General features: G+C 46.9%; 21 non-coding genes across 21 annotated transcripts; all 21 read left to right on the top strand.

The window, feature by feature from the left end:
* Window positions 1-305: 305 nt before the first annotated feature.
* Window positions 306-377, top strand: TRNAP-CGG (transfer RNA proline (anticodon CGG)). Its single transcript has one exon. It is a non-coding gene; the product is annotated as a tRNA-Pro (tRNA).
* A 900-nt stretch (window positions 378-1,277) lies between these two features.
* On the top strand, window positions 1,278-1,349 carry TRNAP-AGG (transfer RNA proline (anticodon AGG)). The gene has a single exon. It is a non-coding gene; the product is annotated as a tRNA-Pro (tRNA).
* A 2,254-nt stretch (window positions 1,350-3,603) lies between these two features.
* TRNAV-UAC (transfer RNA valine (anticodon UAC)) lies at window positions 3,604-3,676 on the top strand. Its single transcript has one exon. It is a non-coding gene; the product is annotated as a tRNA-Val (tRNA).
* A 441-nt stretch (window positions 3,677-4,117) lies between these two features.
* Window positions 4,118-4,189, top strand: TRNAP-AGG (transfer RNA proline (anticodon AGG)). The gene has a single exon. It is a non-coding gene; the product is annotated as a tRNA-Pro (tRNA).
* Window positions 4,190-4,575: 386 nt separating this feature from the next.
* TRNAV-AAC (transfer RNA valine (anticodon AAC)) lies at window positions 4,576-4,648 on the top strand. Its single transcript has one exon. It is a non-coding gene; the product is annotated as a tRNA-Val (tRNA).
* Window positions 4,649-5,985: 1,337 nt separating this feature from the next.
* Window positions 5,986-6,057, top strand: TRNAP-CGG (transfer RNA proline (anticodon CGG)). Its single transcript has one exon. It is a non-coding gene; the product is annotated as a tRNA-Pro (tRNA).
* Window positions 6,058-6,443: 386 nt separating this feature from the next.
* TRNAV-UAC (transfer RNA valine (anticodon UAC)) lies at window positions 6,444-6,516 on the top strand. Its single transcript has one exon. It is a non-coding gene; the product is annotated as a tRNA-Val (tRNA).
* A 441-nt stretch (window positions 6,517-6,957) lies between these two features.
* Window positions 6,958-7,029, top strand: TRNAP-AGG (transfer RNA proline (anticodon AGG)). Its single transcript has one exon. It is a non-coding gene; the product is annotated as a tRNA-Pro (tRNA).
* A 2,768-nt stretch (window positions 7,030-9,797) lies between these two features.
* On the top strand, window positions 9,798-9,869 carry TRNAP-AGG (transfer RNA proline (anticodon AGG)). Its single transcript has one exon. It is a non-coding gene; the product is annotated as a tRNA-Pro (tRNA).
* Window positions 9,870-11,665: 1,796 nt separating this feature from the next.
* Window positions 11,666-11,737, top strand: TRNAP-CGG (transfer RNA proline (anticodon CGG)). The gene has a single exon. It is a non-coding gene; the product is annotated as a tRNA-Pro (tRNA).
* Window positions 11,738-12,636: 899 nt separating this feature from the next.
* Window positions 12,637-12,708, top strand: TRNAP-AGG (transfer RNA proline (anticodon AGG)). Its single transcript has one exon. It is a non-coding gene; the product is annotated as a tRNA-Pro (tRNA).
* A 1,797-nt stretch (window positions 12,709-14,505) lies between these two features.
* On the top strand, window positions 14,506-14,577 carry TRNAP-CGG (transfer RNA proline (anticodon CGG)). The gene has a single exon. It is a non-coding gene; the product is annotated as a tRNA-Pro (tRNA).
* An 899-nt stretch (window positions 14,578-15,476) lies between these two features.
* TRNAP-AGG (transfer RNA proline (anticodon AGG)) lies at window positions 15,477-15,548 on the top strand. The gene has a single exon. It is a non-coding gene; the product is annotated as a tRNA-Pro (tRNA).
* Window positions 15,549-15,934: 386 nt separating this feature from the next.
* On the top strand, window positions 15,935-16,007 carry TRNAV-AAC (transfer RNA valine (anticodon AAC)). The gene has a single exon. It is a non-coding gene; the product is annotated as a tRNA-Val (tRNA).
* Window positions 16,008-17,344: 1,337 nt separating this feature from the next.
* TRNAP-CGG (transfer RNA proline (anticodon CGG)) lies at window positions 17,345-17,416 on the top strand. The gene has a single exon. It is a non-coding gene; the product is annotated as a tRNA-Pro (tRNA).
* A 900-nt stretch (window positions 17,417-18,316) lies between these two features.
* Window positions 18,317-18,388, top strand: TRNAP-AGG (transfer RNA proline (anticodon AGG)). Its single transcript has one exon. It is a non-coding gene; the product is annotated as a tRNA-Pro (tRNA).
* Window positions 18,389-20,642: 2,254 nt separating this feature from the next.
* Window positions 20,643-20,715, top strand: TRNAV-UAC (transfer RNA valine (anticodon UAC)). The gene has a single exon. It is a non-coding gene; the product is annotated as a tRNA-Val (tRNA).
* A 441-nt stretch (window positions 20,716-21,156) lies between these two features.
* TRNAP-AGG (transfer RNA proline (anticodon AGG)) lies at window positions 21,157-21,228 on the top strand. Its single transcript has one exon. It is a non-coding gene; the product is annotated as a tRNA-Pro (tRNA).
* Window positions 21,229-21,614: 386 nt separating this feature from the next.
* Window positions 21,615-21,687, top strand: TRNAV-AAC (transfer RNA valine (anticodon AAC)). The gene has a single exon. It is a non-coding gene; the product is annotated as a tRNA-Val (tRNA).
* Window positions 21,688-23,024: 1,337 nt separating this feature from the next.
* On the top strand, window positions 23,025-23,096 carry TRNAP-CGG (transfer RNA proline (anticodon CGG)). The gene has a single exon. It is a non-coding gene; the product is annotated as a tRNA-Pro (tRNA).
* Window positions 23,097-23,996: 900 nt separating this feature from the next.
* Window positions 23,997-24,068, top strand: TRNAP-AGG (transfer RNA proline (anticodon AGG)). The gene has a single exon. It is a non-coding gene; the product is annotated as a tRNA-Pro (tRNA).
* The last annotated feature ends 299 nt before the right edge of the window (window positions 24,069-24,367 follow it).

The raw sequence follows: 24,367 nt of genomic DNA, 5'->3' as shown, positions 1-24,367 counted from the left end.
TGTCTTAGGAGCAAGAATTGGCAGGCCCTCCCTTGCATCTGGGGTGGAAGTCTATGGGGCAAGTGTCCAGGACTTGCAGAGGAGTACAAGTGCCAGAAAGTGCCTGCAGTTCTCATCAGCGCCTTTTTTCTGCTCTCTGGCAGCTAGGATATCGACTGATCCCTTCCTTGCAAGAGTGAAAAAAACAACACCTTGACAGAAAACATGACTTTGTGTGGTTCACATAGAGAGAGAGCAGCCAAATAGCCCTGCTTTGTTTCTGAAAGACGCATCAGAAATTGCTTAAAATGCCAACTGGGGAATCAGGCTCGTTGGTCTAGGGGTATGATTCTCGCTTCGGGTGCGAGAGGTCCCGGGTTCAAATCCCGGACGAGCCCATGCTGTGGAATTATTTTTAGGCTGCTTATTATATAGGGCCATTTCTTCTTTTCAATGCTATAAGACGCCGTGTATGGTGAGAAAGTTTCCTTTCCCTCTACGCTATTTCCCACTTTTGGCGTATAGAATTTCAGTGCCGGACTTCTTTGCAACTGCTTTTCTGGGGTGGACCATCAGTGTAGGAAAATTAAATGCAAAGTGTTTTTCTAGTGTGGTTTCAGGTATGGTTTTAAAATCGCCTTTTGGAATAAAAGTGGTCCTCGTTCCTTTCTTCCAAAGAAAGAGATCGGGTAAGGAGGGTTCAACTTTGAGCTTCATGGACATCGGCCCTTGGTCTGTGCATTCCAGCCCACTACATGCCAAGAAGATTCCTGTAAGCGTGTCTGTTTCTGTAGTGTAGTGGTTATCACGTTCGCTTTACACGCAAAAAGTCCCTGGTTCGAGACCGGGCAGAAACAGCAGCTTTCTGTTTTTCACACAGTTTGCATTTACTCTCTCAATTTATAGGAAAGCTGAGATAATGGAAGCTGTCTATCCCTCACCAGCGTGACGTACTGTGCTCCAGGGGCATCAGTGAGAGCTCAAAAAGAGAAGTGACGATAGTTTGCGCTATTCATTTGCACGTCCTTGTGTACTGAAGGTTGGGCCTACTTCATGAAAGCAAGGCATGAGAACAGAAATGGTTTTATTGACCTCACCGAGAGCATACACCTAGAACAAACAAAATGTCTGAAGGATAGAGGCATTTTCATTTCTTGTTCGATGACGGCCATGGAAAAGACAGCAACCATATTGCAGAAGAGAGCAGCATGTGCAGTTGCTTGCTTTGGGTGAAGCATTCACTAACTCGCTGCCAATAACCCCCGGAGCCGGTGCAAAAGGCAACTCTTGTGTGCCTCGGCTCGTTGGTCTAGGGGTATGATTCTCGCTTAGGGTGCGAGAGGTCCCGGGTTCAAATCCCGGACGAGCCCTTTTTCAGAGGTAAACATACGAATCCTACTCAAAACTCACAATGCCTGACTATTTCTCATTACACTCGCCGCATTGTTGCACAAAATATTTTGAACCTCATAAGAAACATGGATCACCATGCTTTTTCTGCCTTCATGCTTAGTCTGTGTGTGTCCCAGGTGATGCTTTCCCAAGCTGTACTTGCTGGCATTTAGGCATCAGATATTTGTCTGTCGATGCCTGCATAAGTCAATTTTTAATACGTCTAATTGCAAGCATGTTGGCTGATATCTCTGCAGTTTTCACACTTGCTCCTCGCTTTCTGAGTGGTTGCTGATACAGCAGAATAGAAGTAGAGAGAATCCTTGAGAGGAACCTTGCTCTAACAGTAAAACACAGCAAGTGAGTTTCTGTAGTGTAGTGGTCATCACGTTCGCCTAACACGCGAAAGGTTCCCCGGTTCGAGACCGGGCAGAATCTCTGTGCATGAGCTGCTTTTATGTGCACCCTCTAAAACCTTATTATCTCAATGCAAGCTTAAGAAGAGGCGGTCCTTGAACCCAGCGAGCCGTGGGAAACTTCCTTTACTTTTGCAAGACAAAACAAAGTAATCCGCATCCATCAGCGGTCGCTCTTGTACCTAGCTTTTTTTTTGTCATGCCATGTTGTATTGTGGGGTCTTTACACTTGTGACATTGCTGTGAACGTTGTAAGTGCAAAAATTGGCAGGTGCAGTCAGAAGAGTCAGATCTGTGCACACCCAGGGCTGTCAGGATGGCTGAGTGGTCTAAGGCACCAGACTCAAGAGAGCTTGATCTTCAGTGCAACTGAGACTTCTGGTCTCCTCATGGAGGCGTGGGTTCAAATCCCACTTCTGACAGGTTTCTTTTACACCCTTAAATCGTCCTGTTTTTTGCAGTGCATTTCCCACACACCACAATCATTGCACGGACCTGTAACATATGACGAGAAATCCACCAACGATCAGGCTGGGCCCTCAATCACAATTCCATGTATTCCTGGAAGGGACACCTCAGGCACACCTTCCGTTAAATTTGCACTCCATCACACAAACTGCCGTGCTGGTTTCTCATTAAGCAGTTGATCCCATCTTTGTTGTGAGGCTCTCCTGCCACCTTTTGGGCGGAGAAGGCACTGTCCCTGCAACAACACAGGCAGACATGTTCAACAGGGCTTCCTGGTTATGTGGGAGGAGCAGATTGTCATTGGTCCCCCCTTGCGAATTTTAATTTACATAAGGAAGACAGAGAGGTAGCTGGGAGTAGGCAGTACACACGGACATTGAACTCTATCTTGTGATTTGCAGCCAATTCTAGATTGAGGCAGGAGGAAAGGAGGTGACTTGCCCAAAAATAGCCATACTGGGAATTCAGCCACCCTGGGGCTCCTAGGTGAGTGTTTCAGTCCTGCGAGCCACTCATATAAATATCGCTTGATCGAGCCTGATCGAGCGCTGAGTGAGCATGTTTGAATCCAAGAATCAAATGCCTCTGTCTTAGGAGCAAGAATTGGCAGGCCCTCCCTTGCATCTGGGGTGGAAGTCTATGGGGCAAGTGTCCAGGACTTGCAGAGGAGTACAAGTGCCAGAAAGTGCCTGCAGTTCTCATCAGCGCCTTTTTTCTGCTCTCTGGCAGCTAGGATATCGACTGATCCCTTCCTTGCAAGAGTGAAAAAAACAACACCTTGAGAGAAAACATGACTTTGTGTGGTTCACATAGAGAGAGAGCAGCCAAATAGCCCTGCTTTGTTTCTGAAAGACGCATCAGGAATTGCTTAAAATGCCGACTAGGGAATCAGGCTCGTTGGTCTAGGGGTATGATTCTCGCTTCGGGTGCGAGAGGTCCCGCGTTCAAATCCCGGATGAGCCCATGCTGTGGAATTATTTTTAGGCTGCTTATTATATAGGGCCATTTCTTCTTTTCAATGCTATAAGACGCCGTGTATGGTGAGAAAGTTCCTTTCCCTCTACGCTATTTCCCACTTTTGGCGTATAGAATTTCAGTGCCGGACTTATTTGCAACTGCTTTTCTGGGGTGGACCATCAGTGTAGGAAAATTAAATGCAAAGTGTTTTTCTAGTGTGGTTTCAGGTATGGTTTTAAAATCGCCTTTTGGAATAAAAGTGGTCCTCGTTCCCTTCTTCCAAAGAAAGAGATCGGGTAAGGAGGGTCCAACTTTGAGCTTCATGGACATTGGCCCTTGGTCTGTGCATTCCAGCCCACTACATGCCAAGAAGATTCCTATAAGCGTGTCTGTTTCTGTAGTGTAGTGGTTATCACGTTCGCTTTACACGTGAAAGGTCCCTGGTTCGAGACCGGGCAGAAACAGCAGCTTTCTCTTTTTCACACAGTTTGCATTTACTCTCTCAATTTATAGGAAAGCTGAGATAATGGAAGCTGTCTATCCCTCACCAGCGTGACGTACTGTGCTCCAGGGGCATCAGTGAGAGCTCAAAAAGAGAAGTGACGATAGTTTGCGCTATTCGTTTGCACGTCCTTGTGTACTGAAGGTTGGGCCTACTTCATGAAAGCAAGGCATGAGAACAGAAATGGTTTTATTGACCTCACCGAGAGCATACACCTAGAACAAACAAAATGTCTGAAGGATAGAGGCATTTTCATTTCTTGTTCGATGACGGCCATGGAAAAGACAGCAACCATATTGCAGAAGAGAGCAGCATGTGCAGTTGCTTGCTTTGAGTGAAGCATTCACTAACTCGCTGCCAATAACCCCCGGAGCCGGTGCGAAAGGCAACTCTTGTGTGCCTCGGCTCGTTGGTCTAGGGGTATGATTCTCGCTTAGGGTGCGAGAGGTCCCGGGTTCAAATCCCGGACGAGCCCTTTTTCAGAGGTAAACATACGAATCCTACTCAAAACTCACAATGCCTGACTATTTCTCATTACACTCGCCGCATTGTTGCACAAAATATTTTGAACCTCATAAGAAACATGGATCACCATGCTTTTTCTGCCTTCATGCTTAGTCTGTGTGTGTCCCAGGTGATGCTTTCCCAAGCTGTACTTGCTGGCATTTAGGCATCAGATATTTGTCTGTCGATGCCTGCATAAGTCAATTTTTAATACGTCTAATTGCAAGCATGTTGGCTGATATCTCTGCAGTTTTCACACTTGCTCCTCGCTTTCTGAGTGGCTGCTGATACAGCAGAATAGAAGTAGAGAGAATCCTTGAGAGGAACCTTGCTCTAACAGTACAACACATCAAGTGAGTTTCTGTAGTGTAGTGGTCATCACGTTCGCCTAACACGCGAAAGGTCCCCGGTTCGAGACCGGGCAGAAACACTGTGCAAGAGCTGCTTTTATGTGCACCCTCTAAAACCTTATTATCTCAATGCAAGCTTAAGAAGAGGCGGTCCTTGAACCCAGCGAGCCGTGGGAAACTTCCTTTACTTTTGCAAGACGAAACAAAGTAATCCGCATCCATCAGTGGTCGCTCTTGTGCCTAGCTTTTTTTTTGTCATGCCATGTTGTATTGTGGGGTCTTTACACTTGTGACATTGCTGTGAACGTTGTAAGTGCAAACATTGGCAGGTGCAGTCAGAAGAGTCAGATCTGTGCATACCGAGGGCTGTCAGGATGGCCGAGTGGTCTAAGGCGCCAGACTCAAGAGAGCTTGATCTTCAGTGCAACTGAGACTTCTGGTCTCCTCATGGAGGTGTGGGTTCAAATCCCACTTCTGACAGGTTTCTTTTACACCCTTAAATCGTCCGGTTTTTTGCAGTGCATTCCCCACACACCACAATCTTTGCACGGACCTGTAACATATGACGAGAAATCCACCAACGATCAGGCTGTGCCCTCAATCACAATTCCATGTATTCCTGGAAGGGACACCTCAGGCACACCTTCCGTTAAATTTGCACTCCATCACACAAACTGCCGTGCTGGTTTCTCATTAAGCAGTTGATCCCATCTTTGTTGTGAGGCTCTCCTGCCACCTTTTGGGCGGAGAAGGCACTGTCCCTGCAACAACACAGGCAGACATGTTCAACAGGGCTTCCTGGTTATGTGGGAGGAGCAGATTGTCATTGGTCCCCCCTTGCGAATTTTAATTTACATAAGGAAGACAGAGAGGTAGCTGGGAGTAGGCAGTACACACGGACATTGAACTCTATTTTGTGATTTGCAGCCAATTCTAGATTGAGGCAGGAGGAAAGGAGGTGACTTGCCCAAAAATGGCCATACTGGGAATTCTGCCACCCTGGGGCTCCCAGGTGAGTGTTTCAGTCCTGCGAGCCACTCATATAAATCTCGCTTGATCGAGCCTGATCGAGCGCTGAGTGAGCGTGTTTGAATCCAAGAATCAAATGCCTCTGTCTTAGGAGCAAGAATTGGCAGGCCCTCCCTTGCATCTGGGGTGGAAGTCTATGGGGCAAGTGTCCAGGACTTGCAGAGGAGTACAAGTGCCAGAAAGTGCCTGCAGTTCTCATCAGCGCCTTTTTTCTGCTCTCTGGCAGCTAGGATATCGACTGATCCCTTCCTTGCAAGAGTGAAAAAAACAACACCTTGACAGAAAACATGACTTTGTGTGGTTCACATAGAGAGAGAGCAGCCAAATAGCCCTGCTTTGTTTCTGAAAGACGCATCAGAAATTGCTTAAAATGCCAACTGGGGAATCAGGCTCGTTGGTCTAGGGGTATGATTCTCGCTTCGGGTGCGAGAGGTCCCGGGTTCAAATCCCGGACGAGCCCATGCTGTGGAATTATTTTTAGGCTGCTTATTATATAGGGCCATTTCTTCTTTTCAATGCTATAAGACGCCGTGTATGGTGAGAAAGTTTCCTTTCCCTCTACGCTATTTCCCACTTTTGGCGTATAGAATTTCAGTGCCGGACTTCTTTGCAACTGCTTTTCTGGGGTGGACCATCAGTGTAGGAAAATTAAATGCAAAGCGTTTTTCTAGTGTGGTTTCAGGTATGGTTTTAAAATCGCCTTTTGGAATAAAAGTGGTCCTCGTTCCTTTCTTCCAAAGAAAGAGATCGGGTAAGGAGGGTTCAACTTTGAGCTTCATGGACATCGGCCCTTGGTCTGTGCATTCCAGCCCACTACATGCCAAGAAGATTCCTGTAAGCGTGTCTGTTTCTGTAGTGTAGTGGTTATCACGTTCGCTTTACATGCGAAAAGTCCCTGGTTCGAGACCGGGCAGAAACAGCAGCTTTCTGTTTTTCACACAGTTTGCATTTACTCTCTCAATTTATAGGAAAGCTGAGATAATGGAAGCTGTCTATCCCTCACCAGCGTGACGTACTGTGCTCCAGGGGCATCAGTGAGAGCTCAAAAAGAGAAGTGACGATAGTTTGCGCTATTCATTTGCACGTCCTTGTGTACTGAAGGTTGGGCCTACTTCATGAAAGCAAGGCATGAGAACAGAAATGGTTTTATTGACCTCACCGAGAGCATACACCTAGAACAAACAAAATGTCTGAAGGATAGAGGCATTTTCATTTCTTGTTCGATGACGGCCATGGAAAAGACAGCAACCATATTGCAGAAGAGAGCAGCATGTGCAGTTGCTTGCTTTGGGTGAAGCATTCACTAACTCGCTGCCAATAACCCCCGGAGCCGGTGCGAAAGGTGACTCTTGTGTGCCTCGGCTCGTTGGTCTAGGGGTATGATTCTCGCTTAGGGTGCGAGAGGTCCCGGGTTCAAATCCCGGACGAGCCCCTTTTCAGAGGTAAACATACGAATCCTACTCAAAACTCACAATGCCTGACTATTTCTCATTACACTCGCCGCATTGTTGCACAAAATATTTTGAACCTCATAAGAAACATGGATCACCATGCTTTTTCTGCCTTCATGCTTAGTCTGTGTGTGTCCCAGGTGATGCTTTCCCAAGCTGTACTTGCTGGCATTTAGGCATCAGATATTTGTCTGTCGATGCCTGCATAAGTCAATTTTTAATACGTCTAATTGCAAGCATGTTGGCTGATATCTCTGCAGTTTTCACACTTGCTCCTCGCTTTCTGAGTGGCTGCTGATACAGCAGAATAGAAGTAGAGAGAATCCTTGAGAGGAACCTTGCTCTAACAGTAAAACACAGCAAGTGAGTTTCTGTAGTGTAGTGGTCATCACGTTCGCCTAACACGCGAAAGGATCCCCGGTTCGAGACCGGGCAGAAACACTGTGCATGAGCTGCTTTTATGTGCACCCTCTAAAACCTTATTATCTCAATGCAAGCTTAAGAAGAGGCGGTCCTTGAACCCAGCGAGCCGTGGGAAACTTCCTTTACTTTTGCAAGACGAAACAAAGTAATCCGCATCCATCAGTGGTCGCTCTTGTGCCTAGCTTTTTTTTTGTCATGCCATGTTGTATTGTGGGGTCTTTACACTTGTGACATTGCTGTGAACGTTGTAAGTGCAAAAATTGGCAGGTGCAGTCAGAAGAGTCAGATCTGTGCACACCCACGGCTGTCAGGATGGCCGAGTGGTCTAAGGTGCCAGACTCAAGAGAGCTTGATCTTCAGTGCAACTGAGACTTCTGGTCTCCTCATGGAGGCGTGGGTTCAAATCCCACTTCTGACAGGTTTCTTTTACACCCTTAAATCTTCCTGTTTTTTGCAGTGCATTCCCCACACACCACAATCTTTGCACGGACCTGTAACATATGACGAGAAATCCACCAACGATCAGGCTGGGCCCTCAATCACAATTCCATGTATTCCTGGAAGGGACACCTCAGGCACACCTTCCGTTAAATTTGCACTCCATCACACAAACTGCCGTGCTGGTTTCTCATTAAGCAGTTGATCCCATCTTTGTTGTGAGGCTCTCCTGCCACCTTTTGGGCGGAGAAGGCACTGTCCCTGCAACAACACAGGCAGACATGTTCAACAGGGCTTCCTGGTTATGTGGGAGGAGCAGATTGTCATTGGTCCCCCCTTGCGAATTTTAATTTACATAAGGAAGACAGAGAGGTAGCTGGGAGTAGGCAGTACACACGGACATTGAACTCTATCTTGTGATTTGCAGCCAATTCTAGATTGAGGCAGGAGGAAAGGAGGTGACTTGCCCAAAAATAGCCATACTGGGAATTCAGCCACCCTGGGGCTCCCAGGTGAGTGTTTCAGTCCTGCGAGCCACTCATATAAATATCGCTTGATCGAGCCTGATCGAGCGCTGAGTGAGCATGTTTGAATCCAAGAATCAAATGCCTCTGTCTTAGGAGCAAGAATTGGCAGGCCCTCCCTTGCATCTGGGGTGGAAGTCTATGGGGCAAGTGTCCAGGACTTGCAGAGGAGTACAAGTGCCAGAAAGTGCCTGCAGTTCTCATCAGCGCCTTTTTTCTGCTCTCTGGCAGCTAGGATATCGACTGATCCCTTTCTTGCAAGAGTGAAAAAAACAACACCTTGAGAGAAAACATGACTTTGTGTGGTTCACATAGAGAGAGAGCAGCCAAATAGCCCTGCTTTGTTTCTGAAAGACGCATCAGAAATTGCTTAAAATGCCGACTGGGGAATCAGGCTCGTTGGTCTAGGGGTATGATTCTCGCTTCGGGTGCGAGAGGTCCCGCGTTCAAATCCCGGACGAGCCCATGCTGTGGAATTATTTTTAGGCTGCTTATTATATAGGGCCATTTCTTCTTTTCAATGCTATAAGACGCCGTGTATGGTGAGAAAGTTCCTTTCCCTCTACGCTATTTCCCACTTTTGGCGTATAGAATTTCAGTGCCGGACTTATTTGCAACTGCTTTTCTGGGGTGGACCATCAGTGTAGGAAAATTAAATGCAAAGTGTTTTTCTAGTGTGGTTTCAGGTATGGTTTTAAAATCGCCTTTTGGAATAAAAGTGGTCCTCGTTCCCTTCTTCCAAAGAAAGAGATCGGGTAAGGAGGGTCCAACTTTGAGCTTCATGGACATTGGCCCTTGGTCTGTGCATTCCAGCCCACTACATGCTAAGAAGATTCCTGCAAGCGTGTCTGTTTCTGTAGTGTAGTGATTATCACGATCGCTTTACACGCGAAAGGTCCCTGGTTCGAGACCGGGCAGAAACAGCAGCTTTCTGTTTTTCACACAGTTTGCATTTACTCTCTCAATTTATAGGAAAGCTGAGATAATGGAAGCTGTCTATCCCTCACCAGCGTGACGTACTGTGTTCCAGGGGCATCAGTGACAGCTCAAAAAGAGAAGTGACGATAGTTTGCGCTATTCGTTTGCACGTCCTTGTGTACTGAAGGTTGGGCCTACTTCATGAAAGCAAGGCATGAGAACAGAAATGGTTTTATTGACCTCACCGAGAGCATACACCTAGAACAAACAAAATGTCTGAAGGATAGAGGCATTTTCATTTCTTGTTCGATGACGGCCATGGAAAAGACAGCAACCATATTGCAGAAGAGAGCAGCATGTGCAGTTGCTTGCTTTGAGTGAAGCATTCACTAACTCGCTGCCAATAACCCCCGGAGCCGGTGCGAAAGGCGACTCTTGTGTTCCTCGGCTCGTTGGTCTAGGGGTATGATTCTCGCTTAGGGTGCGAGAGGTCCCGGGTTCAAATCCCGGACGAGCCCTTTTTCAGAGGTAAACATACGAATCCTACTCAAAACTCACAATTCCTGACTATTTCTCATTACACTCGCCGCATTGTTGCACAAAATATTTTGAACCTCATAAGAAACATGGATCACCATGCTTTTTCTGCCTTCATGCTTAGTCTGTGTGTGTCCCAGGTGATGCTTTCCCAAGCTGTACTTGCTGGCATTTAGGCATCAGATATTTGTCTGTCGATGCCTGCATAAGTCAATTTTTAATACGTCTAATTGCAAGCATGTTGGCTGATATCTCTGCAGTTTTCACACTTGCTCCTCGCTTTCTGAGTGGCTGCTGATACAGCAGAATAGAAGTAGAGAGAATCCTTGAGAGGAACCTTGCTCTAACAGTAAAACACATCAAGTGAGTTTCTGTAGTGTAGTGGTCATCACGTTCGCCTAACACGTGAAAGGTTCCCGGTTCGAGACCGGGCAGAAACACTGTGCATGAGCTGCTTTTATGTGCACCCTCTAAAACCTTATTATCTCAATGCAAGCTTAAGAAGAGGCGGTCCTTGAACCCAGCGAGCCGTGGGAAACTTCCTTTACTTTTGCAAGACGAAACAAAGTAATCCGCATCCATCAGTGGTTGCTCTTGTGCCTAGCTTTTTTTTTGTCATGCCATGTTGTATTGTGGGGTCTTTACACTTGTGACATTGCTGTGAACGTTGTAAGTGCAAACATTGGCAGGTGCAGTCAGAAGAGTCAGATCTGTGCACACCCAGGGCTGTCAGGATGGCCGAGTGGTCTAAGGCGCCAGACTCAAGAGAGCTTGATCTTCAGTGCAACTGAGACTTCTGGTCTCCTCATGGAGGTGTGGGTTCAAATCCCACTTCTGACAGGTTTCTTTTACACCCTTAAATCGTCCTGTTTTTTGCAGTGCATTCCCCACACACCACAATCTTTGCACGGACCTGTAACATATGACGAGAAATCCACCAACGATCAGGCTGGGCCCTCAATCACAATTCCATGTATTCCTGGAAGGGACACCTCAGGCACACCTTCCGTTAAATTTGCACTCCATCACACAAACTGCCGTGCTGGTTTCTCATTAAGCAGTTGATCCCATCTTTGTTGTGAGGCTCTCCTGCCACCTTTTGGGCGGAGAAGGCACTGTCCCTGCAACAACACAGGCAGACATGTTCAACAGGGCTTCCTGGTTATGTGGGAGGAGCAGATTGTCATTGGTCCCCCCTTGCGAATTTTAATTTACATAAGGAAGACAGAGAGGTAGCTGGGAGTAGGCAGTACACACGGACATTGAACTCTATCTTGTGATTTGCAGCCACTTCTAGATTGAGGCAGTAGGAAAGGAGGTGACTTGCCCAAAAATGGCCATCCTGGGAGTTCAGCCACCCTGGGGGTCCCAGGTTAGTGTTTCAGTCCTGCGAGCCACTCATATAAATCTCGCTTGATCGAGCCTGATCGAGCGCTGAGTGAGCATGTTTGAATCCAAGAATCAAATGCCTCTGTCTTAGGAGCAAGAATTGGCAGGCCCTCCCTTGCATCTGGGGTGGAAGTCTATGGGGCAAGTGTCCAGGACTTGCAGAGGAGTACAAGTGCCAGAAAGTGCCTGCAGTTCTCATCAGCGCCTTTTTTCTGCTCTCTGGCAGCTAGGATATCGACTGATCCCTTCCTTGCAAGAGTGAAAAAAACAACACCTTGAGAGAAAACATGACTTTGTTTGGTTCACATAGAGAGAGAGCAGCCAAATAGCCCTGCTTTGTTTCTGAAAGACGCATCAGAAATTGCTTAAAATGCCGACTGGGGAATCAGGCTCGTTGGTCTAGGGGTATGATTCTGGCTTCGGGTGCGAGAGGTCCCGGGTTCAAATCCCGGACGAGCCCATGCTGTGGAATTATTTTTAGGCTGCTTATTATATAGGGCCATTTCTTCTTTTCAATGCTATAAGACGCCGTGTATGGTGAGAAAGTTCCTTTCCCTCTACGCTATTTCCCAGTTTTGGCGTATAGAATTTCAGTGCCGGACTTCTTTGCAACTGCTTTTCTGGGGTGGACCATCAGTGTAGGAAAATTAAATGCAAAGTGTTTTTCTAGTGTGGTTTCAGGTATGGTTTTAAAATCGCCTTTTGGAACAAAAGTGGTCCTCGTTCCTTTCTTCCAAAGAAAGAGATCGGGTAAGGAGGGTCCAACTTTGAGCTTCATGGACATTGGCCCTTGGTCTGTGCATTCCAGCCCACTACATGCCAAGAAGATTTCTGCAAGCGTGTTTGTTTCTGTAGTGTAGTGGTTATCACGTTCGCTTTACACACGAAAGGTCCCTGGTTCGAGACCGGGAAGAAATAGCAGCTTTCTGTTTTTCACACAGTTTGCATTTAATCTCTCAATTTATAGGAAAGCTGAGATAATGGAAGCTGTCTATCCCTCACCAGCGTGACGTACTGTGCTCCAGGGGCATCAGTGACAGCTCAAAAAGAGAAGTGACGATAGTTTGCACTATTCGTTTGCACGTCCTTGTGTACTGAAGGTTGGGCCTACTTCATGAAAGCAAGGCATGAGAGCAGAAATGGTTTTATTGACCTCACCGAGAGCATACACCTAGAACAAACAAAATGTCTGAAGGATAGAAGCATTTTCATTTCTTGTTCGATGACGGCCATGGAAAAGACAGCAACCATATTGCAGAAGAGAGCAGCATGTGCAGTTGCTTGCTTTGGGTGAAGCATTCACTAACTCGCTGCCAATAACCCCCGGAGCCGGTGCAAAAGGCAACTCTTGTGTGCCTCGGCTCGTTGGTCTAGGGGTATGATTCTCGCTTAGGGTGCGAGAGGTCCCGGGTTCAAATCCCGGACGAGCCCTTTTTCAGAGGTAAACATACGAATCCTACTCAAAACTCACAATGCCTGACTATTTCTCATTACACTCGCCGCATTGTTGCACAAAATATTTTGAACCTCATAAGAAACATGGATCACCATGCTTTTTCTGCCTTCATGCTTAGTCTGTGTGTGTCCCAGGTGATGCTTTCCCAAGCTGTACTTGCTGGCATTTAGGCATCAGATATTTGTCTGTCGATGCCTGCATAAGTAAATTTTTAATACGTCTAATTGCAAGCATGTTGGCTGATATCTCTGCAGTTTTCACACTTGCTCCTCGCTTTCTGAGTGGTTGCTGATACAGCAGAATAGAAGTAGAGAGAATCCTTGAGAGGAACATTGCTCTAACAGTAAAACACAGCAAGTGAGTTTCTGTAGTGTAGTGGTCATCACGTTCGCCTAACACGCGAAAGGTTCCCCGGTTCGAGACCGGGCAGAAACTCTGTGCATGAGCTGCTTTTATGTGCACCCTCTAAAACCTTATTATCTCAATGCAAGCTTAAGAAGAGGCGGTCCTTGAACCCAGCGAGCCGTGGGAAACTTCCTTTACTTTTGCAAGACGAAACAAAGTAATCCGCATCCATCAGTGGTCGCTCTTGTGCCTAGCTTTTTTTTTGTCATATCATGTTGTATTGTGGGGTCTTTACACTTGTGACATTGCTGTGAACGTTGTAAGTGCAAACATTGGCAGGTGCAGTCAGAAGAGTCAGATCTGTGCACACCCAAGGCTGTCAGGATGGCCGAGTGGTCTAAGGCGCCAGACTCAAGAGAGCTTGATCTTCAGTGCAACTGAGACTTCTGGTCTCCTCATGGAGGCGTGGGTTCAAATCCCACTTCTGACAGGTTTCTTTTACACCCTTAAATCGTCCTGTTTTTTGCAGTGCATTCCCCACACACCACAATCTTTGCACGGACCTGTAACATATGACGAGAAATCCACCAACGATCAGGCTGGGCCCTCAATCACAATTCCATGTATTCCTGGAAGGGACACCTCAGGCACACCTTCCGTTAAATTTGCACTCCATCACACAAACTGCCGTGCTGGTTTCTCATTAAGCAGTTGATCCCATCTTTGTTGTGAGGCTCTCCTGCCACCTTTTGGGCGGAGAAGGCACTGTCCCTGCAACAACACAGGCAGACATGTTCAACAGGGCTTCCTGGTTATGTGGGAGGAGCAGATTGTCATTGGTCCCCCCTTGCGAATTTTAATTTACATAAGGAAAACAGAGAGGTAGCTGGGAGTAGGCAGTACACACGGACATTGAACTCTATCTTGTGATTTGCAGCCAATTCTAGATTGAGGCAGGAGGAAAGGAGGTGACTTGCCCAAAAATGGCCATACTGGGAATTCAGCCACCCTGGGGCTCCCAGGTGAGTGTTTCAGTCCTGCGAGCCACTCATATAAATCTCGCTTGATCGAGCCTGATCGAGCGCTGAGTGAGCATGTTTGAATCCAAGAATCAAATGCCTCTGTCTTAGGAGCAAGAATTGGCAGGCCCTCCCTTGCATCTGGGGTGGAAGTCTATGGGGCAAGTGTCCAGGACTTGCAGAGGAGTACAAGTGCCAGAAAGTGCCTGCAGTTCTCATCAGCGCCTTTTTTCTGCTCTCTGGCAGCTAGGATATCGACTGATCCCTTCCTTGCAAGAGTGAAAAAAACAACACCTTGAGAGAAAACATGACTTTGTGTGGTTCACATAGAGAGAGAGCAGCCAAATAGCCCTGCTTTGTTTCTGAAAGACGCATCAGAAATTGCTTAAAATGCCAACTGGGGAATCAGGCTCGTTGGTCTAGGGGTATGATTCTCGCTTCGGGTGCGAGAGGTCCCGGGTTCAAATCCCGGACGAGCCCATGCTGTGGAATTATTTTTAGGCTGCTTATTATATAGGGCCATTTCTTCTTTTCAATGCTATAAGACGCCGTGTATGGTGAGAAAGTTCCTTTCCCTCTACGCTATTTCCCACTTTTGGCGTATAGAATTTCAGTGCCGGACTTCTTTGCAACTGCTTTTCTGGGGTGGACCATCAGTGTAGGAAAATTAAATGCAAAGTGTTTTTCTAGTGTGGTTTCAGGTATGGTTTTAAAATCGCCTTTTGGAATAAAAGTGGTCCTCGTTCCTTTCTTCCAAAGAAAGAGATCGGGTAAGGAGGGTCCAACTTTGAGCTTCATGGACATTGGCTCTTGGTCTGTGCATTCCAGCCCACTACATGTCAAGAAGATTCCTGCAAGCGTGTCTGTTTCTGTAGTGTGGTGGTTATCACGTTCGCTTTACACTCGAAAGGTCCCTGGTTCGAGACCGGGCAGAAAGAGCAGCTTTCTGTTTTTCACACAGTTTGCATTTACTCTCTCAATTTATAGGAAAGCTGAGATAATGGAAGCTGTCTATCCCTCACCAGCGTGACGTACTGTGCTCCAGGGGCATCAGTGAGAGCTCAAAAAGAGAAGTGACGATAGTTTGCGCTATTCGTTTGCACGTCCTTGTGTACTGAAGGTTGGGCCTACTTCATGAAAGCAAGGCATGAGAACAGAAATGGTTTTATTGACCTCACCGAGAGCATACACCTAGAACAAACAAAATGTCTGAAGGATAGAGGCATTTTCATTTCTTGTTCGATGACGGCCATGGAAAAGACAGCAACCATATTGCAGAAGAGAGCAGCATGTGCAGTTGCTTGCTTTGAGTGAAGCATTCACTAACTCGCTGCCAATAACCCCCGGAGCCGGTGCGAAAGGCGACTCTTGTGTGCCTCGGCTCGTTGGTCTAGGGGTATGGTTCTCGCTTAGGGTGCGAGAGGTCCCGGGTTCAAATCCCGGACGAGCCCTTTTTCAGAGGTAAACATACGAATCCTACTCAAAACTCACAATGCCTGACTATTTCTCATTACACTCGCCGCATTGTTGCACAAAATATTTTGAACCTCATAAGAAACATGGATCACCATGCTTTTTCTGCCTTCATGCTTAGTCTGTGTGTGTCCCAGGTGATGCTTTCCCAAGCTGTACTTGCTGGCATTTAGGCATCAGATATTTGTCTGTCGATGCCTGCATAAGTCAATTTTTAATACGTCTAATTGCAAGCATGTTGGCTGATATCTCTGCAGTTTTCACACTTGCTCCTCGCTTTCTGAGTGGCTGCTGATACAGCAGAATAGAAGTAGAGAGAATCCTTGAGAGGAACCTTGCTCTAACAGTAAAACACATCAAGTGAGTTTCTGTAGTGTAGTGGTCATCACGTTCGCCTAACACGCGAAAGGTCCCCGGTTCGAGACCGGGCAGAAACACTGTGCATGAGCTGCTTTTATGTGCACCCTCTAAAACCTTATTATCTCAATGCAAGCTTAAGAAGAGGCGGTCCTTGAACCCAGCGAGCCGTGGGAAACTTCCTTTACTTTTGCAAGACGAAACAAAGTAATCCGCATCCATCAGTGGTCGCTCTTGTGCCTAGCTTTTTTTTTGTCATGCCATGTTGTATTGTGGGGTCTTTACACTTGTGACATTGCTGTGAACGTTGTAAGTGCAAACATTGGCAGGTGCAGTCAGAAGAGTCAGATCTGTGCACACCCAGGGCTGTCAGGATGGCCGAGTGGTCTAAGGCGCCAGACTCAAGAGAGCTTGATCTTCAGTGCAACTGAGACTTCTGGTCTCCTCATGGAGGTGTGGGTTCAAATCCCACTTCTGACAGGTTTCTTTTACACCCTTAAATCGTCCTGTTTTTTGCAGTGCATTCCCCACACACCACAATCTTTGCACGGACCTGTAACATATGACGAGAAATCCACCAACGATCAGGCTGTGCCCTCAATCACAATTCCATGTATTCCTGGAAGGGACACCTCAGGCACACCTTCCGTTAAATTTGCACTCCATCACACAAACTGCCGTGCTGGTTTCTCATTAAGCAGTTGATCCCATCTTTGTTGTGAGGCTCTCCTGCCACCTTTTGGGCGGAGAAGGCACTGTCCCTGCAACAACACAGGCAGACATGTTCAACAGGGCTTCCTGGTTATGTGGGAGGAGCAGATTGTCATTGGTCCCCCCTTGCGAATTTTAATTTACATAAGGAAGACAGAGAGGTAGCTGGGAGTAGGCAGTACACACGGACATTGAACTCTATTTTGTGATTTGCAGCCAATTCTAGATTGAGGCAGGAGGAAAGGAGGTGACTTGCCCAAAAATGGCCATACTGGGAATTCAGCCACCCTGGGGCTCCCAGGTGAGTGTTTCAGTCCTGCGAGCCACTCATATAAATCTCGCTTGATCGAGCCTGATCGAGCGCTGAGTGAGCGTGTTTGAATCCAAGAATCAAATGCCTCTGTCTTAGGAGCAAGAATTGGCAGGCCCTCCCTTGCATCTGGGGTGGAAGTCTATGGGGCAAGTGTCCAGGACTTGCAGAGGAGTACAAGTGCCAGAAAGTGCCTGCAGTTCTCATCAGCGCCTTTTTTCTGCTCTCTGGCAGCTAGGATATCGACTGATCCCTTCCTTGCAAGAGTGAAAAAAACAACACCTTGACAGAAAACATGACTTTGTGTGGTTCACATAGAGAGAGAGCAGCCAAATAGCCCTGCTTTGTTTCTGAAAGACGCATCAGAAATTGCTTAAAATGCCAACTGGGGAATCAGGCTCGTTGGTCTAGGGGTATGATTCTCGCTTCGGGTGCGAGAGGTCCCGGGTTCAAATCCCGGACGAGCCCATGCTGTGGAATTATTTTTAGGCTGCTTATTATATAGGGCCATTTCTTCTTTTCAATGCTATAAGACGCCGTGTATGGTGAGAAAGTTTCCTTTCCCTCTACGCTATTTCCCACTTTTGGTGTATAGAATTTCAGTGCCGGACTTCTTTGCAACTGCTTTTCTGGTGTGGACCATCAGTGTAGGAAAATTAAATGCAAAGTGTTTTTCTAGTGTGGTTTCAGGTATGGTTTTAAAATCGCCTTTTGGAATAAAAGTGGTCCTCGTTCCTTTCTTCCAAAGAAAGAGATCGGGTAAGGAGGGTTCAACTTTGAGCTTCATGGACATCGGCCCTTGGTCTGTGCATTCCAGCCCACTACATGCCAAGAAGATTCCTGTAAGCGTGTCTGTTTCTGTAGTGTAGTGGTTATCACGTTCGCTTTACACGCAAAAAGTCCCTGGTTCGAGACCGGGCAGAAACAGCAGCTTTCTGTTTTTCACACAGTTTGCATTTACTCTCTCAATTTATAGGAAAGCTGAGATAATGGAAGCTGTCTATCCCTCACCAGCGTGACGTACTGTGCTCCAGGGGCATCAGTGAGAGCTCAAAAAGAGAAGTGACGATAGTTTGCGCTATTCATTTGCACGTCCTTGTGTACTGAAGGTTGGGCCTACTTCATGAAAGCAAGGCATGAGAACAGAAATGGTTTTATTGACCTCACCGAGAGCATACACCTAGAACAAACAAAATGTCTGAAGGATAGAGGCATTTTCATTTCTTGTTCGATGACGGCCATGGAAAAGACAGCAACCATATTGCAGAAGAGAGCAGCATGTGCAGTTGCTTGCTTTGGGTGAAGCATTCACTAACTCGCTGCCAATAACCCCCGGAGCCGGTGCAAAAGGCAACTCTTGTGTGCCTCGGCTCGTTGGTCTAGGGGTATGATTCTCGCTTAGGGTGCGAGAGGTCCCGGGTTCAAATCCCGGACGAGCCCTTTTTCAGAGGTAAACATACGAATCCTACTCAAAACTCACAATGCCTGACTATTTCTCATTACACTCGCCGCATTGTTGCACAAAATATTTTGAACCTCATAAGAAACATGGATCACCATGCTTTTTCTGCCTTCATGCTTAGTCTGTGTGTGTCCCAGGTGATGCTTTCCCAAGCTGTACTTGCTGGCATTTAGGCATCAGATATTTGTCTGTCGATGCCTGCATAAGTCAATTTTTAATACGTCTAATTGCAAGCATGTTGGCTGATATCTCTGCAGTTTTCACACTTGCTCCTCGCTTTCTGAGTGGTTGCTGATACAGCAGAATAGAAGTAGAGAGAATCCTTGAGAGGAACCTTGCTCTAACAGTAAAACACAGCAAGTGAGTTTCTGTAGTGTAGTGGTCATCACGTTCGCCTAACACGCGAAAGGTTCCCCGGTTCGAGACCGGGCAGAAACTCTGTGCATGAGCTGCTTTTATGTGCACCCTCTAAAACCTTATTATCTCAATGCAAGCTTAAGAAGAGGCGGTCCTTGAACCCAGCGAGCCGTGGGAAACTTCCTTTACTTTTGCAAGACAAAACAAAGTAATCCGCATCCATCAGCGGTCGCTCTTGTACCTAGCTTTTTTTTTGTCATGCCATGTTGTATTGTGGGGTCTTTACACTTGTGACATTGCTGTGAACGTTGTAAGTGCAAAAATTGGCAGGTGCAGTCAGAAGAGTCAGATCTGTGCACACCCAGGGCTGTCAGGATGGCTGAGTGGTCTAAGGCACCAGACTCAAGAGAGCTTGATCTTCAGTGCAACTGAGACTTCTGGTCTCCTCATGGAGGCGTGGGTTCAAATCCCACTTCTGACAGGTTTCTTTTACACCCTTAAATCGTCCTGTTTTTTGCAGTGCATTTCCCACACACCACAATCATTGCACGGACCTGTAACATATGACGAGAAATCCACCAACGATCAGGCTGGGCCCTCAATCACAATTCCATGTATTCCTGGAAGGGACACCTCAGGCACACCTTCCGTTAAATTTGCACTCCATCACACAAACTGCCGTGCTGGTTTCTCATTAAGCAGTTGATCCCATCTTTGTTGTGAGGCTCTCCTGCCACCTTTTGGGCGGAGAAGGCACTGTCCCTGCAACAACACAGGCAGACATGTTCAACAGGGCTTCCTGGTTATGTGGGAGGAGCAGATTGTCATTGGTCCCCCCTTGCGAATTTTAATTTACATAAGGAAGACAGAGAGGTAGCTGGGAGTAGGCAGTACACACGGACATTGAACTCTATCTTGTGATTTGCAGCCAATTCTAGATTGAGGCAGGAGGAAAGGAGGTGACTTGCCCAAAAATAGCCATACTGGGAATTCAGCCACCCTGGGGCTCCTAGGTGAGTGTTTCAGTCCTGCGAGCCACTCATATAAATATCGCTTGATCGAGCCTGATCGAGCGCTGAGTGAGCATGTTTGAATCCAAGAATCAAATGCCTCTGTCTTAGGAGCAAGAATTGGCAGGCCCTCCCTTGCATCTGGGGTGGAAGTCTATGGGGCAAGTGTCCAGGACTTGCAGAGGAGTACAAGTGCCAGAAAGTGCCTGCAGTTCTCATCAGCGCCTTTTTTCTGCTCTCTGGCAGCTAGGATATCGACTGATCCCTTCCTTGCAAGAGTGAAAAAAACAACACCTTGAGAGAAAACATGACTTTGTGTGGTTCACATAGAGAGAGAGCAGCCAAATAGCCCTGCTTTGTTTCTGAAAGACGCATCAGGAATTGCTTAAAATGCCGACTGGGGAATCAGGCTCGTTGGTCTAGGGGTATGATTCTCGCTTCGGGTGCGAGAGGTCCCGCGTTCAAATCCCGGATGAGCCCATGCTGTGGAATTATTTTTAGGCTGCTTATTATATAGGGCCATTTCTTCTTTTCAGTGCTATAAGACGCCGTGTATGGTGAGAAAGTTCCTTTCCCTCTACGCTATTTCCCACTTTTGGCGTATAGAATTTCAGTGCCGGACTTATTTGCAACTGCTTTTCTGGGGTGGACCATCAGTGTAGGAAAATTAAATGCAAAGTGTTTTTCTAGTGTGGTTTCAGGTATGGTTTTAAAATCGCCTTTTGGAATAAAAGTGGTCCTCGTTCCCTTCTTCCAAAGAAAGAGATCGGGTAAGGAGGGTCCAACTTTGAGCTTCATGGACATTGGCCCTTGGTCTGTGCATTCCAGCCCACTACATGCCAAGAAGATTCCTATAAGCGTGTCTGTTTCTGTAGTGTAGTGGTTATCACGTTCGCTTTACACGTGAAAGGTCCCTGGTTCGAGACCGGGCAGAAACAGCAGCTTTCTCTTTTTCACACAGTTTGCATTTACTCTCTCAATTTATAGGAAAGCTGAGATAATGGAAGCTGTCTATCCCTCACCAGCGTGACGTACTGTGCTCCAGGGGCATCAGTGAGAGCTCAAAAAGAGAAGTGACGATAGTTTGCGCTATTCGTTTGCACGTCCTTGTGTACTGAAGGTTGGGCCTACTTCATGAAAGCAAGGCATGAGAACAGAAATGGTTTTATTGACCTCACCGAGAGCATACACCTAGAACAAACAAAATGTCTGAAGGATAGAGGCATTTTCATTTCTTGTTCGATGACGGCCATGGAAAAGACAGCAACCATATTGCAGAAGAGAGCAGCATGTGCAGTTGCTTGCTTTGAGTGAAGCATTCACTAACTCGCTGCCAATAACCCCCGGAGCCGGTGCGAAAGGCGACTCTTGTGTGCCTCGGCTCGTTGGTCTAGGGGTATGATTCTCGCTTAGGGTGCGAGAGGTCCCGGGTTCAAATCCCGGACGAGCCCTTTTTCAGAGGTAAACATACGAATCCTACTCAAAACTCACAATGCCTGACTATTTCTCATTACACTCGCCGCATTGTTGCACAAAATATTTTGAACCTCATAGGAAACATGGATCACCATGCTTTTTCTGCCTTCATGCTTAGTCTGTGTGTGTCCCAGGTGATGCTTTCCCAAGCTGTACTTGCTGGCATTTAGGCATCAGATATTTGTCTGTCGATGCCTGCATAAGTCAATTTTTAATACGTCTAATTGCAAGCATGTTGGCTGATATCTCTGCAGTTTTCACACTTGCTCCTCGCTTTCTGAGTGGCTGCTGATACAGCAGAATAGAAGTAGAGAGAATCCTTGAGAGGAACCTTGCTCTAACAGTAAAACACATCAAGTGAGTTTCTGTAGTGTAGTGGTCATCACGTTCGCCTAACACGCGAAAGGTCCCCGGTTCGAGACCGGGCAGAAACACTGTGCATGAGCTGCTTTTATGTGCACCCTCTAAAACCTTATTATCTCAATGCAAGCTTAAGAAGAGGCGGTCCTTGAACCCAGCGAGCCGTGGGAAACTTCCTTTACTTTTGCAAGACGAAACAAAGTAATCCGCATCCATCAGTGCTCGCTCTTGTGCCTAGCTTTTTTTTTGTCATGCCATGTTGTATTGTGGGGTCTTTACACTTGTGACATTGCTGTGAACGTTGTAAGTGCAAACATTGGCAGGTGCAGTCAGAAGAGTCAGATCTGTGCACACCCAGGGCTGTCAGGATGGCCGAGTGGTCTAAGGCGCCAGACTCAAGAGAGCTTGATCTTCAGTGCAACTGAGACTTCTGGTCTCCTCATGGAGGTGTGGGTTCAAATCCCACTTCTGACAGGTTTCTTTTACACCCTTAAATCGTCCTGTTTTTTGCAGTGCATTCCCCACACACCACAATCTTTGCACGGACCTGTAACATATGACGAGAAATCCACCAACGATCAGGCTGTGCCCTCAATCACAATTCCATGTATTCCTGGAAGGGACACCTCAGGCACACCTTCCGTTAAATTTGCACTCCATCACACAAACTGCCGTGCTGGTTTCTCATTAAGCAGTTGATCCCATCTTTGTTGTGAGGCTCTCCTGCCACCTTTTGGGCGGAGAAGGCACTGTCCCTGCAACAACACAGGCAGACATGTTCAACAGGGCTTCCTGGTTATGTGGGAGGAGCAGATTGTCATTGGTCCCCCCTTGCGAATTTTAATTTACATAAGGAAGACAGAGAGGTAGCTGGGAGTAGGCAGTACACACGGACATTGAACTCTATTTTGTGATTTGCAGCCAATTCTAGATTGAGGCAGGAGGAAAGGAGGTGACTTGCCCAAAAATGGCTATACTGGGAATTCAGCCACCCTGGGGCTCCCAGGTGAGTGTTTCAGTCCTGCGAGCCACTCATATAAATCTCGCTTGATCGAGCCTGATCGAGCGCTGAGTGAGCGTGTTTGAATCCAAGAATCAAATGCCTCTGTCTTAGGAGCAAGAATTGGCAGGCCCTCCCTTGCATCTGGGGTGGAAGTCTATGGGGCAAGTGTCCAGGACTTGCAGAGGAGTACAAGTGCCAGAAAGTGCCTGCAGTTCTCATCAGCGCCTTTTTTCTGCTCTCTGGCAGCTAGGATATCGACTGATCCCTTCCTTGCAAGAGTGAAAAAAACAACACCTTGACAGAAAACATGACTTTGTGTGGTTCACATAGAGAGAGAGCAGCCAAATAGCCCTGCTTTGTTTCTGAAAGACGCATCAGAAATTGCTTAAAATGCCAACTGGGGAATCAGGCTCGTTGGTCTAGGGGTATGATTCTCGCTTCGGGTGCGAGAGGTCCCGGGTTCAAATCCCGGACGAGCCCATGCTGTGGAATTATTTTTAGGCTGCTTATTATATAGGGCCATTTCTTCTTTTCAATGCTATAAGACGCCGTGTATGGTGAGAAAGTTTCCTTTCCCTCTACGCTATTTCCCACTTTTGGCGTATAGAATTTCAGTGCCGGACTTCTTTGCAACTGCTTTTCTGGGGTGGACCATCAGTGTAGGAAAATTAAATGCAAAGTGTTTTTCTAGTGTGGTTTCAGGTATGGTTTTAAAATCGCCTTTTGGAATAAAAGTGGTCCTCGTTCCTTTCTTCCAAAGAAAGAGATCGGGTAAGGAGGGTTCAACTTTGAGCTTCATGGACATCGGCCCTTGGTCTGTGCATTCCAGCCCACTACATGCCAAGAAGATTCCTGTAAGCGTGTCTGTTTCTGTAGTGTAGTGGTTATCACGTTCGCTTTACACGCAAAAAGTCCCTGGTTCGAGACCGGGCAGAAACAGCAGCTTTCTGTTTTTCACACAGTTTGCATTTACTCTCTCAATTTATAGGAAAGCTGAGATAATGGAAGCTGTCTATCCCTCACCAGCGTGACGTACTGTGCTCCAGGGGCATCAGTGAGAGCTCAAAAAGAGAAGTGACGATAGTTTGCGCTATTCATTTGCACGTCCTTGTGTACTGAAGGTTGGGCCTACTTCATGAAAGCAAGGCATGAGAACAGAAATGGTTTTATTGACCTCACCGAGAGCATACACCTAGAACAAACAAAATGTCTGAAGGATAGAGGCATTTTCATTTCTTGTTCGATGACGGCCATGGAAAAGACAGCAACCATATTGCAGAAGAGAGCAGCATGTGCAGTTGCTTGCTTTGGGTGAAGCATTCACTAACTCGCTGCCAATAACCCCCGGAGCCGGTGCAAAAGGCAACTCTTGTGTGCCTCGGCTCGTTGGTCTAGGGGTATGATTCTCGCTTAGGGTGCGAGAGGTCCCGGGTTCAAATCCCGGACGAGCCCTTTTTCAGAGGTAAACATACGAATCCTACTCAAAACTCACAATGCCTGACTATTTCTCATTACACTCGCCGCATTGTTGCACAAAATATTTTGAACCTCATAAGAAACATGGATCACCATGCTTTTTCTGCCTTCATGCTTAGTCTGTGTGTGTCCCAGGTGATGCTTTCCCAAGCTGTACTTGCTGGCATTTAGGCATCAGATATTTGTCTGTCGATGCCTGCATAAGTCAATTTTTAATACGTCTAATTGCAAGCATGTTGGCTGATATCTCTGCAGTTTTCACACTTGCTCCTCGC

Source organism: Triturus cristatus, chromosome 10 (assembly GCF_964204655.1).
Source record: "Triturus cristatus chromosome 10, aTriCri1.1, whole genome shotgun sequence".
NCBI lineage: Eukaryota > Metazoa > Chordata > Amphibia > Caudata > Salamandridae > Triturus > Triturus cristatus.
This window is presented reverse-complemented; position numbering and strand designations above follow the sequence as displayed.